The sequence below is a fragment of the Symphalangus syndactylus genome, chromosome X (assembly GCF_028878055.3).
Source record: "Symphalangus syndactylus isolate Jambi chromosome X, NHGRI_mSymSyn1-v2.1_pri, whole genome shotgun sequence".
Lineage (NCBI taxonomy): Eukaryota > Metazoa > Chordata > Mammalia > Primates > Hylobatidae > Symphalangus > Symphalangus syndactylus.
Window position 1 is genome coordinate 27,769,440 of NC_072447.2, and position 19,558 is coordinate 27,788,997.

Below are 19,558 nucleotides of genomic sequence, written 5' to 3' on the forward strand. Positions count from 1 at the left end.
TCAGCTCACTGCAGCCTCAACCTCCCGGGCTCAGGCGATCCTCCAACCTCAGCATCCCCACTCCCTTGAGTAGCTGGGACTGCAGGCACGTGTCACCATGCCCAGCTAATTTTTGTATTTTTTGTAGAGACAGGGTTTCATCATGTTGCCTGGCTGGTTTCGAACTCCTGGGCTCAAGTGATGCTCCCAAAGTGTTCAGCCTCCCAAAGTGCTGGTATTACAGGCATGAGCTACCGTGCCTGGCCAAGACTCTTTAATTTAAAATCACTTTTACAGAAACAGCAAATGGAAAGCCCTGAGACAGGAGAGTGCCTGATACACTCAAGTTCCAGCAAGAGTCCACGGCAGCTAAGTCACAATGAGCAAGGGGAACAAGGATGAGAGATGCTGTCAAAGAGGCCATCATGAGGGCTCTTGTCGGTTGGCCATGGTAAGGATTTGGGGGGGTTTCTTAAAGCATGACGGGAAGCCACTGAAGCTGGGGAGTTTGTGGTGATGAGATTTAACACCCTTTAGGAAGGATCACTCTGGCTGTTATGTTGAATTAGAAGGGAAGGAAGCAAGGATGCATGCAGGGACAACAGGTGACCGTTGGCAGTGGTGCAAATGTCACATAACTGTCTTCAAGCAAGAGTACACAGAGACTGGGCTCCCCGAATCCTTATGTCAGCAAAGTCCTTGACAACTTTGCAAATGGATGTTTCATAAAATACACTAAATCCCAAATTCCCTACCCATGGCCCATAATAAACAATAATAGACAATGCAGAAATTCAACACTGGACAAGTATATCCTATACCCTGGTTGCCATGGTTACTGGGAGTCCCTGCATAGGGCATAAACACCAGTTGTTATACCTGAATATAGGAGCGCTCTCTTGACTCTTGATGGATTTTCCCACATCACTCTCCTTTTGTCTGTGTTACTTTTTTGAGATAAAAAGTTGGATACAATTGGAGCTCTGTCTCTTCCCTGAGCACTTCCTGTGATGAGAGGCTCCTTTCATTCGCCACTACCATTCTAAATACCAGCCAGGAAGCCTGCAGCTGGCAGTGCTCCACTGCTTTGGCAAGGGCTGGGCCTTCATCTTCTGGGTCAGATTGCTTTGTTATTTATAATTTCCCAGTAAATGCAAAATATTTTACTAAAGTAGTTATTTTTGTATCTCTCAGATACTGTAAGTACCTAGGCTTTCAGAAGAGCCCCACAATCAGAAGGGAGACCAGATGACAACCTCATATAGTCCCATTTGCATTATTATTTAAAACTGGGATTCCCGGCCAGACATGGTGGCTCACATCTGTAATCCCAACACTTTGAGAGGCCGAGGTGGGAGGACCACTTGAGCCCAGGAGTTGGAGATCAGTCTGAACCCCGTCTCTACAAAAGATACAGAAATTAGCCAGGCGTGGTGGTGTGTGCCTGTAGTGTCAGCTACTCAGGAGACTGAGGTGGAAGGATCACCTGAGCCCAGGAGATTGAGGCTGCAGTGAGCCATGATTGCACCACTGCACTCCAGCCTGGGTGACAGAGACAGACCCCCATCTAAAAAAAAAAAAAAAAGATTTCCACAAATATTAGCATGCATCGTCAGAAATGCTCTGTATTCATGATTGCACATTGCTTTCACTTTGCCAGGTGCTGGGGGCAAAGAGATGATTAAGACACTGTCCCAGGCCTCGAGCCCCACAAAACACAGGGGAAGCGCCATGCTATGCAGCCAGCGATCATTTTACCTTTTAAGACCTCTGAGAGAGACACCCACTGGAAAGGGGTGCACAGGACCCCAGAGGATCAACTAACCCAGTGTGGGGGGGTCAGGGAAAGCTTCATAGAGGCCGTGACCCTTAGGGCAAATCTTGAGAGGAAGATGGCCAGGCAGAGGAAATGGGAAAGTCTGTTCCAGCACCATATTTGCTAGATTCTTGGCACTTTATGTATAGCATCTCCTTTAATCTTCACAACTACCCTGCTGCACAGCATTTTAGAGGTGCGGAAACTAAGGCTGAGAGGGATTAAGTTACTTGCCCAAGGATACACAGAGACAAAGCCAGGACTAACTCATAACAAAGTGGGTAGGTTTTGTTTGTTTGTTTTGCATGTCAGATTGCTTCTAGAAATAACAGCAGGCTTCCTATTAATTCCAGGCAAGGTCCTGCTATTTTATAATTGTGGTTTGTTCTTTCAACGACAGGAGCATGTGGTATATGGATCCCACCTTACCCCAGTACTGTGCACTCCTCCTGATGTTGGAGAGATTGGGAGGGACCACCTGGCTAGGATTGCTGGCTCTCCTGACACCTTCTCGTGGCATCCATGTGGTTTATCCAGTTTTCTGAAAAGTAAGTAATTTTTAAAATACTGAAATTTGAAAGTATAAGAACATGTTGCTTTTTAAGGGATATTTACATGTTTATATATTTTGATGAATTTGAAGACTATAAATATATAAATGCAGTTTCAAGTATCATTTCCTATAAAATATAGGGCCTTTCTTTTCTTTTCTTTTTTTGAGACAAAGTCTCACTCTGTCACCCAGGCTGGAGTTCAGTGGCGCAATCTTGGCTCACTACAACCTCCGCCTTCCAGGTTCAAGTGATTCTCGTGCTTCAGCCTTTCAAGTAGCTGGGATTACAGGCATGCACCACCATGCCTGGCTAAATTTTTTGTATTTTTTTTAGTAGAGACGGGGTTTCACCATGTTGCCCAGGCCGGTCTTGGATTCCTGGCCTCATGTGATCCACCTGCTTCAGCCTCCCAAAGTGCTGGCATTACAGATGTGAGCCACCACGGCCCGCCAAATATAGGGCCTTTCTATCTTCATGTTCCGCCAGTATGATCTAGGGAAATAACAATCAATTATGAAAAAAATAGTTATTTATAATCCTTTGTTAAATTTTTGTAAGTACCCTTCTGGACAGAGAGTCAAAAATAGAATTAAAATTAATTTGTTGGACATACTCTTGCTTTCTTTTAAAATGTAAATGAGATACAAATAGGGGTAGGTTCCAAGTAGTCATTAATCTTTTTCAAATGGTGGCAAATTTTTTTTAAACATCTAAAACAACCATGGTAAAGTTACATATCCAATTAAGAAGCAAGTTAAAACTTCACCCATTCAAAAACGTCTTTACTTTTTATTTTTGGAATATACCGTATTCACTTTTGACATGCAGGTAAACGTAGATACAGGTAGCTCCCCAGCAGCTACTTTTACAGCTTCAGAATGATGTCGTAACTCACGAAATTCCCCTTTGTAGACTGAAACAAAAAATTCAGAAATTTCCAAGGTGCCTGTGAGGCCCTGAGTCATCTGGCTGGATTCCACCTAATGCGCCTATCTGTGAATGATTGAAGACAGAGCTGCAAAACCAGTTTCAGTTTTTTTTTTCTCTAACCGCAGCACAGCCAGGCACTCGTCCAACAGTTTCCCACGTAGCTGTTCCCCATGGCGTGTGACTTTATGTGCGTGTCAGTTGGGAAGAGCTAAAAGTCAAAGTTCACCCGTGTCTAGCAGAAAAGGACTTGAAGATTTTACATGGACTGTGTGTTGGTGTTTATGAGTCCACCAGGCCATCTTGTTTAGTCTTATCTTTTCAGACTGAGGATTTCTATTCCTTCAGTTTTGTTTTCTTTCAACAGGTGGGCTTTTGTCCCCCAGCTTTGTGAAATCTCACAAATTGCTCAGCAGAAAGTTTCCAAATGACTTAGTGGATTTTTATGAACATTTAAAAATGAGGCTGAATGCGGTTGCTCAGGTCTGTACTCCCAGCACTTTGGGAGGCTGAGGCAGGTGGATCATCTGAGGTCAGGAGTTTGAGACCAGCCTGATCAACATGGTGAAACCCTGTCTCTACTAAAAATACAAAAATTAGCTGGGCGTGGTGGTGCGCACCTGTAGTCCCAGCCACCTGGGAGGCTGAGGCACAACAATTGCTTGAACTCGGGAGGCGGAGGTTGCAGTGAGCTGAGATAGTGCCACTGCACTCCAGCCTGGGTGACAGAGGGAGACTCTGTCTCAAAAAAAAAAGGACATGGGGGGTTCTTTTTAGGGGTGCTAAAAATGTTCTAAAATTGATGGCGATGGATGCATATGCTAAACGTCACTGAATTGTACACTTTAAATGAGTGAATTGTATAGTATAAATAATATCAATAAAGCTGTTACCCAAAAAAATCAGATGAATGGAAGGAAGAAATTGGAGAGAGGGTCTCTATTGGATATTTATCTCGGCGAGTCATTCTGAACCTTAGTACGAACCTTAGTCCCAATTTATACATGCTTGTAATGACGGTCTTTCTCAAAGGGGGCTTTCTGGAGGCCCAGCCACATCACTGACAGATAAAGAGTGAGTCTCCCAATGCCTTCAAAGTTGTCAGGGCAGTTTCCTGGGCTCCAGCATTTGCGGTTCTGCATAAAATCTGCTTTCACACAGCTCACAGGGCTCAACGGGATTCCCAAATCATCCGTCCTTGTGTTTCTTCCCCATTTCTCAAGCCACAGATCTGAGCTGAACTATCAATGATATTAAACCCCTGGAAAATAAAAAATCCTCTAGAATCAACCCCAAACAGTTGACATTTTCGTTCCCAGTGAGAGCTATACTCAGAAAAGAATTGTAATAACCACAAATGAAATCAGCCCTGCACTCTCGCCCTTCATATTGAGGCCCTGGGATCAATGGCATCAGCATCACCTGGGAGCAAATACCAAAACAAGGGCTGCATCCCGGACCTACTGAATCCGAATCTACATTTTTCACCAAGTCCTCAGCAATCAACTGCATATTAACTGTCCACAGCAGCTGGCCCTATGAAGTCTGCCTTCCTGCTTATACCTTTGGATGAAATGCCTGAGTTCCTAGCATGGAAACTAACATGGATCTCTCCGATTGTCTCGGTCACCAATGACCTCCACCCTTTACGTTACTAAATTCAGGGGACAATTCTCAGCCTTGAATCCTATCTACAGCATTTGACACGCTTGCTTCCTTCTTGAGAACATTTTCATGTGGCTTGTAGTAGGTTACACTCTCATTGGTTTTCCCTGTCACTGGTCACTCTGTTTCAGTATCATTTGCTGGTTCATCTTTCCTGACTTTTTAACTGGAATGTCCTGGAATGTAATCCTCGGACCCCTTCTATCTACATTCACTCCTTTGGTGATCTTCTCTAGTTCCATGGCTTCCTACATCATCTCCATGCTAATGACCTCCCCCCTGTCTCTCTTCAGGCTTGCATCTCCCCCTCAGAATTCCAGATCCAGAAACCTAACAGTCAACTTGACAACTCTACTTGCATGTCTAGTGAGCATCTCAAACTTAACATGTTTAAAATCAAGCTTCCAATCTTCTCTCCAGCACCTCATTCTCCACTGAATGGCAACTCCATCGTTGTGTACCTTGAGCTAAAGAAACATGGAGTCATCATTAACTCCTCTCTTTCTTTCATATCATACTTCCAATCAGTTGGCAAATCATATTGGCTCTATTTCAAATATATATCCAGAAGCCCAACTTAAAAATGGGCAGGAGATTTGAATAGATGCTTCACCAAAGAAGAGCAAAGAAGATACAGGACTGGCCAATGTGCACATGAAAAGATGCTCAACATGGTTAGTCCTTAGGGAAATGCAAATTAAACCCACCAAAAGAAACCACTTCACACCCACTTGGATGGCCATAATTAGAAAAAACAAAACAAAACAAAACACACACACACACACAGAAAATAACAAGTGTCGGTGAGGATGTGGAGAAATTAGAATCTTTGTACATTACTGGCAGGAATATAAAACGGTGCAGCCACTTTGGGAAATAGTTTGGCAGTTTCTTTTTTTTTGAGACAGAGTCTCGCTCTGTTGCACAGGCTGGAGTACAGTGGCGCGATCTCGGCTCACTGCAAGCTCTACCTCCCGGGTTCATGCCATTCTCCTGCCTCAGCCTCTCGAGTAGCTGGGACTACAGGCGCCCACCACCACGCCTGGCTAATTTTTTTTGTATTTTTAGTAGAGACGGGGTTTCACCATGTTAGCCAGGATGGTCTCGATCTCCTGACCTCGTGATCCGCCTGCCTCGGCCTCCCAAAGTGCTGGGATTACAGGCGTGAGCCACTGCGCCCGGCCTGGCAGTTTCTTAAGAAGTTAAGCATCATAGTAAACATAGGACTCAGTTAAAAATAAAAATAAAAGAAGTTAAGCATAAATTTACCATACATCCCAGCAATTCTACACCTTGGTGTGTACACAAGAGAAATGAATGCATACATTTACACGAAGACTCATCTGTGAGCATCCATAGCAGCACTATTCATAGTAGCCAAAAGGTGGAAACAACCCAAATGTCCATTAACTGGTGAATGGATCAATAAGATATGGTATAGATATTCAAAGAAATACTATTCCATAATAAAAAGGAGTGAAGTAATGATACATGCTGTAGCACAGATGAACTTTGAAAGCATTTGCTAAATGTAAGAAGCCAATCACAAAAGACCACATATTGAATGACTCCACTTATGTGAAGTGTCTGGAATATACAAATCTACAGAGATGGAAAGTGGATTTGCAGTTACCTGGGGCTGGTGGGAGAAAAGAGGAGTGACTACAGATGGGCACAAAGGACCTTGTTGGAGTAGTGGAAATGTTCTGAAATTGGATTGTGGTAATGGCTGAATAACTCTGTAAATCTGTTTTAAAATCATTGAATTGTGCACTTAAAACAAGTGAATTTTATCATATGTAAATTATACCTCAATAACACTGTTTAAAAATATCCGGAATGTGATCACATATTATGTTCTCTACCATTGTCTTGTTCTAAGCCAGCATCATCCTCACCTGGCTGACTGTCACCTGGATGACCAATTGTCATACAGATACCACCTGCTAAGTGGTTGCCTGACTTCCACTCTTGTCTCCCAAGTACATTTCTAATACAACAGCCAGAGTGATCCTGGGAAATACGCAAATCAGATCAGGTTACCTCTCTGCTTAAAACTCTCTGTTGGCTCCTGTCTCCAAGAGAAAGACAAAGTTCTTACAGTGGTCTTTAAAGCTTCACTAATCTGACCCCTCCTTGTTACCTTTCTGAGCTCACTGCCTGCTATTAATACTTACCCGCTTGCTGGAGACTGCATTCAGTCACACTGGCCTCTTTGCTGCTCTTTGGCCATACCAGGCACATTTCTGCCACAGGGCCTTTGGGCTATTGCTTCTGCCTGGAATGTTCATACCCCAGATTCCTTTTTTTTTTTTTTTAAAGACAGGGTCTAGCTTTGTCACCCAGGATTTAGTGCAGTGCCATGATCTCAGCTCACTGCAACCTCTGCCTCCCAAGCTCAAGAGATCCTCCCACCTCAGCCTCCCAAGTAGCTGGGACTACAGGCACATGCCATCATGCTCGGCTAATTTTTCAATTGTTTTTGTAGAGATGAGGTCTCAATGATATTGCCCATGCTAGTCTTGAACTCCTGGGTTCAAGCGATCCTCCCACCTTGGCCTCCCAAAGTGTTGGGATTACAGGCGTGAACAACTGGACCCAGCCTCCCAGATTCCTAATGACTTAACTTACCTCTCTCAAGCCCTAGCTCAAATTTCACCTGGGGCAGTGAGGCTTTCCCTGGCCTCTTCCTACATTCCCTAGCACCCTTTCTGATTTTTTTTCTTTTAATTTCTTTTTTTTTTTTTTTTTTTTGAGATGGAGTCTCACTCTGTCTTCTGGGTTCGAGTGCAGTGGTATGATCTCAGCTTGCTGCAACCTCTGCCTTCCGGGTTCAAGCAGTTCTCCTGCCTCAGCCTCCTGAGTAGCTGGGATTACAGGCACCTGCAACTACGCCCAGCTAATTTTTTTGTATTTTTAGTAGAGACGAGGTTTCACCATATTGGCCAGGCTGGTCTCCATACCCTGACCTCGTGATTCACCTGCCTTGGCCTCCCAAAGTGCTGGGATTACAGGAGTGAACCACCACCACGCCTGGCCTCTGATTTTTTTTAAATAGAGCTTATTCACCATTGAAATACAATACCCTGGCCGGGCGTGGTGGCTCACACCTGTAATCCCAGCGCTGGAGGCCGAGGTGGGTGGATCACTTGCGGTCAGGAGTTTGAGACCAGCCCAGCCAACGTGGTGAAACCCGTCTCTACTAAAAATACAAAAATTAGCCAGGCATGGTGGCATGTGCCTGTAATCCCAGCTACTTGGGAGCCCGAGGCCCCGGAGAATGGCTTGAACCCGGGAGGTGGAGGTTACAGTGAGCCAAGATCATGCCACTGCACTACAGTCTGGGTGACAGAGCAAGACCATGTCTAAAAAAAAAAAAAAACAAAAAAGAAAGAAAGAAAGAAAAAAAAAGAAATACAATGCCTTGCTCTTGCTCATGGGGTCAGAGATTTTTGTCTTTTTGGTTCACAGCTAATCTCCAGCCCCTAGAATAGTTCTGGACACAGAGTGCCCTCAAGAAATATTTGTTGAATGAGAGCACCTAAGAAATTTGGAAGAGCCAGGAATATGACAGATCAACACATACATACATTTAGGTAAAAGATTAGGCCGGGCACGGTGGCTCACGCCTGTAATCCCAGCACTTTGGGAGGCCGAGGCGGGTGGATCACGAGGTCAGGAGATCGAGACCATCCTGGCTAACATGGTGAAACCCCGTCTCTAATAAAAATACAAAAAATTAGCCAGGTGCGGTGGCAGGTGCCTGTAGTCCTAGCTACTAGGGAGGCTGAGGCAGGAGAATGGCGCGAACCCGGGAGGCGGAGCTTGCAGTGAGCCGAGATCGCGCCACTGCACTCCAGCCTGGGCGACAGAGCAAGACTCCATCTCAAAAAAAATAAAAAATAAAAAAAGATTAAAAACAAGCTCAGAGGGAGTGATTGTAGTTTATGACAGGCAAAACAATTTGAGAGTGGAAAGAATGGGCAATTGGAAAAGAGAGAACATTTTTTTTTCCCCAGAACATTTTGGAGCGTTTCTTCTCCAAGTATGTAGTATCTTTGAGTAAACATCACATATGCTATAAAGTCTTAGGCCATATATGCTCAAACTGTATTATAAAGCTAATTGTTCAATTGTCTTATAATCCTTCCCTTTCTTGTGTGTTATTTTCTGTTTTAATGTTCAATAACATTGTTAGAAAGAAAAGGAGATAAAAAAAATTCTATTTGTTCACTGTTTTACTTGCCAGAAGACCCTGCAAGTACTTAAGGAATATAGTTGAAAAAGGTTATTAAAATTGTTTGTTGATTTTGTGGTTGTTGACTTAGTTGTCTGTTAGCATGCGTTACCGACTGTACTTGGCTATATGTTAGTAATTCTAGAAGTGACTCTTTGAAAATTATTCCCCAAATCATGTACATAAACACTATTTGTAACTTATGAGTTTTTTAAAGTTTATATGCATTTATTTTTGTTATAATTCAGTGGCTTTTAGTATATTCACAAAGTTGTGCGGTTATCATCATTATCTAATTCCAGAATGTTTTCATTACCCCAAGAAGGAATCCAGTACCAGTTAATATCCACTCTCTATTCCACCCTCTTCCCAGCTCCCAGCCCCCCAACCGCCACCTACTTTCTGTCCCTATGGATCTGCTTATCCTGGACATTTCATGCAAATGGAACCATACAATATGTAGGTTTTTGTGTCTGGCTTCTTTCACATCATTTTTTTTCTTAACTCAAGAAGTAAACCATATTTTACTAACCAAATAAACTATACTGACCTTTACTTAAAGTACATCTTTAGCTGAATTTGCATAAATAATTTGACATTTCTACCTGTCACAATTATACTCCTTCCAACTTTTGTGTCAAAAATTATTTTTGATTAACCACATGCAAAACTTGACATTTTGAAATTCAGATACTCACTGTTATCTACAGATGAAGGTCACAAGATTTTTTTTCTTAAAAAAAAGGAAGCAAGGATATTTTACCCTAGTTTTGTAACTTATTTGGCAAAAAAAGAATTTAATGATGAGATTTCATCACTAGAGCCATTGTGTTTAGTAAGGACAAAATTTAGGAATGCTTAGAAGTTGCATCAATTTTTTTCTCACCTGTATGTCTCCTCCCAAACACACATATCCCGTGGTATAAAATATGTAGGCTGGGCATGGTGGCTCATGCCTGTAATCCCAGCACTTTGGGAGGCCAAGGCAGGTGGATTGCTTTGAGCTCAGGAGTTCAAGACCAGCCTGAGCAACATGGTGAAACTCCGTCTCTACTAAAAATACAAAAATTAGCTGGGCATTGGTGGCTCATGCCTGTAGTCCCAACTACTTGGGAGGCTGAGGCCAGAGAATTTTTTTTTTTTTTTTTTTTTTTTTTTTTTTTTTTTGAGACAGAGTCTCGCTCTGTCGCCCGGGCTGGAGTGCAGTGGCGCAATCTCGGCTCACTGCAAGCTCCGCCTCCCGGGTTCACGCCATTCTCCTGCCTCAGCCTCCGAGTAGCTGGGACTACAGGCGCCCGCCACCACGCCCGGCTAATTTTTTGTATTTTTAAGTAGAGACAGGGTTTCACCGTGGTCTCGATCTCCTGACCTCGTGATCCGCCCGCCTCGGCCTCCCAAAGTGCTGGGATTACAAGCGTGAGCCACCGCGCCCGGCCGAGGCCAGAGAATTGCTTGTTGAGCTGAGATTGTGCCACTGCACTCCAGCCTGAGAGACAGAGTGAGACCCCATCTCAAAAAATATACATATGTATGTGTGTGTGTGTGCACGTGTGTGGGGAGGGTGGTATACAATTGTTTGCATTGCATGACTTGTTGAAAAGTAATCTGTTCCTCACACAATTCCATTATATCTCTAAGCTACAGAATTCCATACTTAGCCCATCCTATGAACTTCCTTTATTCCATCTCTGCTCTATCTTATCACTGCTTTATATTATTTGTGAACATGTTTTGTTTTGTTTTTCTTTAATTGCCCATCAAGTTTCCTATGCAGGTCTCAGTAGTGGGATTTACATCCCTCAAAGCCCCAAAGTTTAACTCTAGGTTTGGCAGATGCTTAATGCAATTTTGCAAAATAGATTTTTACTTAAAATTACAGTGGAATTTCAATATGCCCACATCCTTTCTTTGGTTTTGTACAGTGATGTCACACTTTAGAAGCCCTGCATCTAACCTTAATAAATGGGATCAAATATTACTATTACTAATGTTTCAAACCCAATCTCCAGAAAAATAGATTTTTCAAGATAAATTCATTTCATTCATGTTACGGAATTTAAAATTTACCAAATTAATAACAAAGCCCTGAGTCGGGCAGTCAGGCAGGAGAAAGAAATAAAGGGTATTCAATTAGGAAAAGAGGAAGTCAAATTGTCCCTGTTTGCAGATGACATGATTTTATATTTGGAAAATCCCATCATCTCAGCCCCAAATCTCCTTAAGCTGATAAGCAACTTCAGCAAAGTCTCAGGATACAAAATCAATGTGCAAAAATCACAAGCATTCCTATACACCAATAACAGTCAAACAGCCAAATCATGAGTGAACTCCCATTCACAACTGCTTCAAAGAGAATAAAATACCTAGGAATCCAACTTAGAAGGGATGTGAAGGACCTCTTCAAGGAGAACTACAAACCACTGCTCAACGAAATAAAAGAGGACATAAACAAATGGAAGAACATTCCACGCTCATGGATATGAAGAATCAATATCGTGAAAATGGCCATACTGCCCAAGGTAATTTATAGATTCAATGCCATCCCCATCAAGCTACCAATGACTTTCTTCACAGAATTGGAAAAAACTACTTTAAAGTTCATATGGAACCAAAATAGAGCCCGCATTGCCAAGGCAATCCTAAGCCAAAAGAACAAAGCTGGAGGCATCATGCTACCTGACTTCAAACTATGCTACAAAGCTACAGTAACCAAAACAGCATGGTACTGGTACCAAAACAGAGATATAGACCAATGGAACAGAACAGAGCCCTCAGAAATAATACCACACATCTACAACCATCTGATCTTTGACAAACCTGATGAAAAACAAGAAATGGGGAAAGGATTCCCTATTTAATAAATGGTGCTGGGAAAACTGGCTAGCCATATGTAGAAAGCTGAAACTGGATCCCTTCCTTACACCTTTTACAAAAATTAATTCAAGATAGATTAAAGACTTACATGTTAGGCCTAAAACCATAAAAACCCTAGAAGAAAACCTAGGCAATACCATTCAGGACATAAGCATGGGCAAGGACTTCATGTCTAAAACACCAAAAGCAATGGCAGCAAAAGCCAAAATTGACAAATGGGATCTAATTAAACTAAAGAGCTTCTGCACAGCAAAAGAAACTACCATCAGAGTGAACGGGCAACCTACAGAATGGGAGAAAATTTTTACAATCTACCCATCTGACAAAGGGCTAACATCCAGAATCTACAAAGAACTTAAACAAATTTACAAGAAAAAAATCAAACAATCCCATCAAAAAGTGGACAAAGGATATGAACAGACACTTTTCAAAAGAAGACATTTATGCAGCCAACAGACACATGAAAAAATGCTCATCATCACTGGCCATCAGAGAAATGCAAATCAAAACCACAATGAGATACCATCTCACACCAGTTAGAATGGCCATCATTAAAAAGTCAGGAAACAACAGGTGCTGGAGAGGATGTGGAGAAATAGGAACACTTTTACACTGTTGGTGGGACTGTAAACTAGTTCAACCATTGTGGAAGTCAGAGTGGCGATTCTTCAGGGATCTAGAACTAGAAATACCATTTGACCCAGCCATCCCATTACTGGGTATATACCCAAAGGATTATAAATCATGCTGCTATAAAGACACATGCACATGTATATTTACTGTGGCACTATTCACAATAGCAAAGACTTGCAAACAACCCAAATGTCCATCAATGATAGACTGGATTAAGAAAATGTGGCACATATACACCATGGAATACTATGCAGCCATGAAAAAGGATGAGTTCATGTCCTTTGTAGGGACATGGATGAAGCTGGAAACCATCATTCTGAGCCAACTATCACAAGGACAGAAAACCAAACACCTCATGTTCTCACTCATAGGTGGGAATAGAACAATGAGAACACTTGGACACAGGTTGGGGAACATCATACACCGGGGCCTGTTGTGGGGTGGGGGGAGCGGGGAGGGATAGCATTAAGAGATATACCTAATGTAAATGAAGAGTTAATGGGTGCAGCACACCAACATGGCACATGTATACATATGTAACAAATCTGCATGTTGTGCACATGTACCCTAGAACTTAAAGTATAATAATAAAAAAAAAAGCCCTGAGTCGTAACAGGCTGTGTTAGATTGTATTCTTGTTCGAATATTTGATGACCCTCCCGGTGGGACCATTGTAGGATACCACATCACTCAGATCAGGCTTTTCCATGTGACTTGCAATGTCCCTCTCTTTTGGAAGATTATACATCACGATATGTGACTTGCTTTGGTGAACATCATATGAGGGGAGATGATGAATGTCACTTCTGTGTGGAAGCTTCAAGAGCCAGCAGGGGTTTTATTTTTGGTCTCTTTTCTCTCAACCAGTGATACCTGCAATATATCAGACAGAGGCTGATCCATTAGCTCAGGTTCATCAGGTCCAGAGGGAAGATGACATGGACAGGAACCACAGCTGACCCATAATGGACATTAAGGTGAGAAATAAATCTTTGTTTTTATAAGCCACTGAGTTTTGTGGAGGTCATTTTTTACCGCAGTGTAACTTAAGCTGACAGATAAATGTTTTAAGAGAGATAGAATTCCATTTACCTGCATTTATATTATGAATCCCAGTAAGCTTAGACTAGATAATCTATAAGACATTTACTTCTTCTAACTTAGAAAAGGAATTTATTGGGGGAGATGTTAAGTAGCTCTTAGAGGTAAAGCTGGAGTTTGGAGTGTGGGCAGGCACCAAAGGGAATCCACGAGGCTGGAGCTTGCAGCCATGGCCGGAACATGAATGACCTGATTAAGATGCTGTCACTGTTAGGTACTGGAAACTGCCACTGGCATTCTGGACACTAGCACCAATGGTGGTCACTAGATACTAGAGGCTACTACTACCTGTGCCAGAATGAACCCTGAACTAATCCAGCATCTCTTTGTTGCTTGCCCAAGACTCAGCTCTTCAAAGAGAGTATCTGATTGGCTAGTCTTGGGTCTCCTGCCTGTATTTTTGTTGTCAGGGTACTGGAAGAGCAAGTGTCTCTCCATTGGGACTTTTATAATGAAAAGACTTACAAGATAGTTGGTTTCTTAAGTGTCGGAAGGACCTTCAGATGCTAACCAAACCGCATCCCCTACAAAAGACAAATATCCCCCACAAACTTAGAAGATAAGCAAACTTGGCTGGGTGCAGTGGCTCACTCTTATAATCCCAGCACTTTGGAAGGCTGAGGTGGGCAGATCACCTGAGGTCAGGAGTTCAAGACTAGCCTGGCCAACATGGTGAAACTCCGTCTCTACTAAAAATACAAAAATTAACCAGATGTGGTGGTGCACACCTGTAATCCCAGCTACTCGGGAGGCTGAAGCAGGAGAATCACTTGAACCCTGGAGGCAGAGGTTGCAGTGAGCCAAGATCATGCCACAGCACTCTGGCCTGGGCAACAGAGTCAGACTCCATCTAAAAAAAAAAAAAAAAAAAAAAAGAAAGAAAAAAGAAAAGAAAAGAAAAAGAAGATAAGCAAACTTTACAACTTCTATTCTGCATTTCCATTATGAGGGTTGATATGGTTTGGCTGTGTCCCCACGTAAATCTCATCTTGAATTGTAGCTCCCATAATCCCCACATGTCATGGGGGGTAATTGAATCATGGGGGCGGGTTTTTCCCATGACAGTGAGTAAGTCTTAGGAAGTCTGATGGTTGTATAAAGGGCAGTTCCCCTGCACACTCTCTCTTGCCTGCCCCCATGTAAGACATGCCTTCACTCCTCCTTTGCTTTCTGCCATGATTGTGAGGCCTCCCCAGCCATGTGGAAGTGTGAGTTCATTAAATCTCTTCTTCTTTATAAATTACCAAGCCTCAGGTATGTCTTTATTAGCAGCGTAAGAACAGACTAATACAGAGGTATGACATAAGCAGTGTAGTATAAATGATTGCATTCTAATTGAAAGTATATGTGATGGATGGACATATTCTAGTCCAGTGCTGTCTGATAGAATTTTCTGTGCTGATGCACACGCTCTTTATCTACTCCATCAGTTGGGTAGCCACTAGCCACATGTGCCTAAATAGAGCAGTGCAAATGAGGCTAATATGACTTAGGAATTGAATTCCGAATGCTATCTCATTTTAATTGGTTTGCATTGAAATTTAAATAGCCACACGTGCGTCTTGGCTACCATATTGGACAGCACAATTCTAGTCCATTTAGGCACCACACCTAATTTTCTCCATGAAGGTCTTCTCTCTTTTTGTGTTAGATTTATTCCTAAGTATTTTATAATTTTGTTATTGAAGTTAATATAGTTTTAAATCAATGTTTTGGCCGGGCGCGGTGGCTCACGCCTGTAATCCTAGCACTTTGGGAGGCCAAGGCGGGTGGATCACGAGGTCAGGAGATTGTGACCATCCTGGCTAACACGGTGAAACCCTGTCTCTACTAAAAATACAAAACATTAGTGGGACATGGTAGCGGTCACCTGTAGTCCCAGCTACTCGGGAGGCTGAGGCAGGAGAATAGCGTGAACCCGGGAGGCGGAGCTTGCAGTGAGACTGCACCACTGCACTCCAGCCTGGGTGACAGAGCGAGACTCTGTCTAAAAAAAAAAAAAAAAAAAAATCGATATTTCCTGTGTTTTGTAGGTTATATAAACGGAACTTATTTTTGTTAACCACTTTTTATCTAGCCACCTTGTTAAACCCTTTCAACGATAGATTTTCTATAGTGTGATTTGGATTTTCTGATGATATTGTCTGTGTTTAATAAGTTTTGTTTCTCCCTTTGCAGTCCTCACACTTTTTTGCTTTTATTGCTGTGTGCTAGGACCTCCCATGCAATGTTGAAGAGAGAGGTTGGAGCAGACATTCTTATCTTTTTTTTTTCTATTTTAAAGGGCATACATAATGGATTTTAACCATTAAAAATGATGTTTGGTATACGTTTTTAGTAGATATTCTTTATGAGGTTAGGGAAGTCCCTTCTATTCCTGGTTTGCTAAGAGATTACTTATCACAAATGGGTGTTGAATTTAATTGATGAATTTTTTCTTCACCTATTGAGTTGACTGCATGTTGTTTTCCCTTTGAACTGTTCATGTTAAACTACCCTTGCATTCCTGAGATACGTCCAAATTAGTCATTACAAATGAAATTCTATTATTTTCTCTTATTAGTCACTTTTTCCTCCCTCTTTGCATGTCTAACACTTTTTGGCACGCGGGACATAGTATATAAATTAAACAGAAATGGTCCACATAATGTCTTCCATCAGTGAGGGTTCACCCTTTCCACTTTTAGGCAGGTAGAGTGAGGGATTTATCAAATTTAATCAGTGATTTCGTTTAGCCAGAGCCTAGCCGTAGCTGTGACTAGGATCCAGCACCAGCTTGGATTATTTATACTCCTGTGGATGGAGTGAGGGTAGGGGAGGTGAGAGGATAAGAAGCTGGTTATGTGAGGGTGATGGCAGTCTCAGCTCTTAAACCAAAAAGTAAAGAAAGCTGCAAATGAGCACTGGGTATTTAGATAGAAGATCACGGTGTGGCTGGAAGAGGAACACTTCAGCATCACTATCCTGAGTCTTAGGAGCAGCACATATGGTTTTGGACATGTCTGTGTGGGCTTATGTCTGAAGGAAATAGTTGCCAAGATAACTGGACTTTTGCCTTGCACTAACCATTATAGCATAAGGCAAAGATTAAATTTCGAGGCCTTACGAAGTACTTTTAAAGTTTTCTTAAAATTGCTTCGTTGAAAAGCTTCCACTTATTGCCCAAAATAATAATATAATGTGGAATTCAAAATTTAAATAAAAATTACCTAGAATCCTACTGCCGTAATAATTCAACTGCTTTGATTTTCCTTGCTGCCTTCCATTCTTTTGTATGTAAGCACTTATATATACACACTCATACAAACACACACACATATACTTTTTACATAATTGTAACCATGGTGTGTATGTGATTTTCCTTCCATTGCCTTTGAAGGTTAAGTTCAGTTTTTGACTCGTGTTCATCAGCAAATCAGCAAAGGGATTGAATTCCTCACTTCATTCCTGAATTTTAATGCTTGTTCCATTTTGCCATTTTTTTAATTAACTGAGTTAAGCTATATTTAGTGTGGTTGAGAAAGTGCAGCACTATTCAACATACATATATTATTTTTAAGAGAATACATTAGGACCTGCATCGCTAGAGAAAGCATTACAATTTTAAGTTCTTCCACCAGTTATGAAGATTTAATAATAGTTTGCCTGTTTTCTTTATTTAGAAAGATTTATCGAAAGCTGCTATGTGCTAAGTTATTTGTGACCTTGTTTGCTAAACTTGTACTACTCTTTCCACAGCCCTTCCCATTGCTGCCTGCTCATTCTTAGGGCTCGACATGAGTCACCTCCTCATTCCTGCCTTCTCTGGTATCATCACCCTATATTCCCACCTACTGCACCTTGATTATTTTCTGCAGTCCATTTGTAACTACACGTTTGTTTAGTTACTTATTGAATGTCTCCTCCAATCTTCTCTAAGCTCTTCTAGAAAAGGAACTGAATCTATTTTGTTCACCAAGAAAAGGTCACATAACATTTTTTAAAAAACTGGTGGATGGGAGCCAAAGTGTGGAGGAGGGTGTTTGTCCTCAGAGAAGAGGATGGTGGCTGGGGACGCCCCCTGAATTCCTCCTGTGTCTTATTTACTGCTGTATTCTCAGCACCTAGCACAGTGTACACACTCACTATATATTTGTTGAATAAATAAGTATTAACATGAATTGACTTTTCATTTCCTGCAAATCTTAAAATCACCCAAGGGAAGAGACAGTAAACGTGTGTCTATGTTGCAGGCATTGGAGGGATTTGGGTGAGCATGGTGGTTACCCACAAACTTGAGAGGTGTGAGTTGTATTGGCTCCTGCCTGCCATGCCCGCCTCCCTTCTGACAGTGTGTAGGTTGACAGAAGGAAGCGTGGCAATGGCTTTTGACACCTAGGTTGCCATTTGACAGTGTCCACTGGATAGAATTCATGGGACTCATGAAAGAATATATGTTTTATTTGGTTGAGGGCCGGAATTTTCATTTGCTTACATCAATCTGAGTCTGGAAATTCTGAAATTTGCTCACTGGTGATATGTAGATTAAGGATGATGCTCCTATTCATTTTTGCTTGAGAACTCCTTTTTAAGTGGAGCAGTGAAGAAATCCGATTTCTGGCATTTCCTTATACATTGAAATTTTATCTGACTTAAGAATCACTATCAAAAGTTCTATGTTAGTGCAAGAAACATGCTGAACTTAGTATCTAGGCAAACTGGATAAGTGTGACATTGGTATAAAATATTGAAGATGTATATATTATATAAATATGTAAGTATATAAATAAATGCATTATTAAATACGTCAATATATGTTGAAAAGCTATATATTATAAAAAATGCTTCCTCAACCAAATTGGGATTTTTCTTCCATATACTATTTGGTAATGTTCTTTTTCACTTAACATTATATGTTGTTATGAATTTTCACTCTGGCTTGACTTTAAAGCCAAATATAACAAATTTTGAGTTACTTTTATGTATATTTTATGCTTTTTCCCCTTCTTAATACAGCTATAGAAGAACATCTATGCAATATTACGACCAAATCTGTTATTTGGCCAAACGACTTAGGAAAAATATCAAATTTGTGACTATTTACATATGTAATATAATGGTGAAATGGCCTACAACTGAGTTCTGTGTTTTTCCTTGTATGTGAAAATAAAAGCAGTTCAATTATCATCAGTATTTACTGTACCCGAGTCTGGGGCCCACTTACTTGTAGCTTTTTTTTTTTTCCTTGAGACAGAGTCTTACTCTGTTGCCCAGGCTGGAGTGCAGTGGCGCGCAATCTTGACTCACTGCAACCTCCGCCTCCTGGGTTCAAGCGATTCTCCTGCCTCAGCCTCCCGAGTTGCTGGGATTACAGGCACGTGCCACCACGCCCAGCTAATTTTTTTGTATTTTTAGTAGAGACGGGGTTTCACCATGTTGGCCAGGCTAGTCTCAAACTCCTGACCTCGTGATCCACCTGCCTCGGCCTCCCAAAGTGCTGGGATTACAGGCGTGAGCCACCACCCCCAGCCACTTGTAGCTTTTCATCAGAGATGCCAGAAGTGATTTCTTTCAGTCTCCAGCTTGAGATGGGGTATTAACTCCCAGTGCTCATAGTAATAAGTAGGTGTTATTTAAATAAAAGAATCATTTATGCATAGCAACCTTGGCCTCTTTCTCTCCCATGAGTGAGGCATTGGTGTTTACAGAATATAAAGATGAAAATCTTCGTTAGATGAAAGGAGTCAAACTAGGTTAGTTCTTTAATGTTTTCATCAAGGAATAAGTTTATGG

The 19,558-nt window shown here is 41.7% G+C and overlaps 1 long non-coding RNA gene across 1 annotated transcript; it reads left to right on the forward strand.

Moving 5' to 3' along the window:
- The first annotated feature begins 1,658 nt into the window (after nucleotides 1–1,658).
- On the forward strand, nucleotides 1,659–13,662 carry LOC134736047 (uncharacterized). The gene is made up of 3 exons (XR_010119750.1): nucleotides 1,659–2,076; nucleotides 2,196–2,343; nucleotides 13,553–13,662. It is a non-coding gene; the product is annotated as an uncharacterized lncRNA (long non-coding RNA).
- Nucleotides 13,663–19,558: the final 5,896 nt, after the last annotated feature.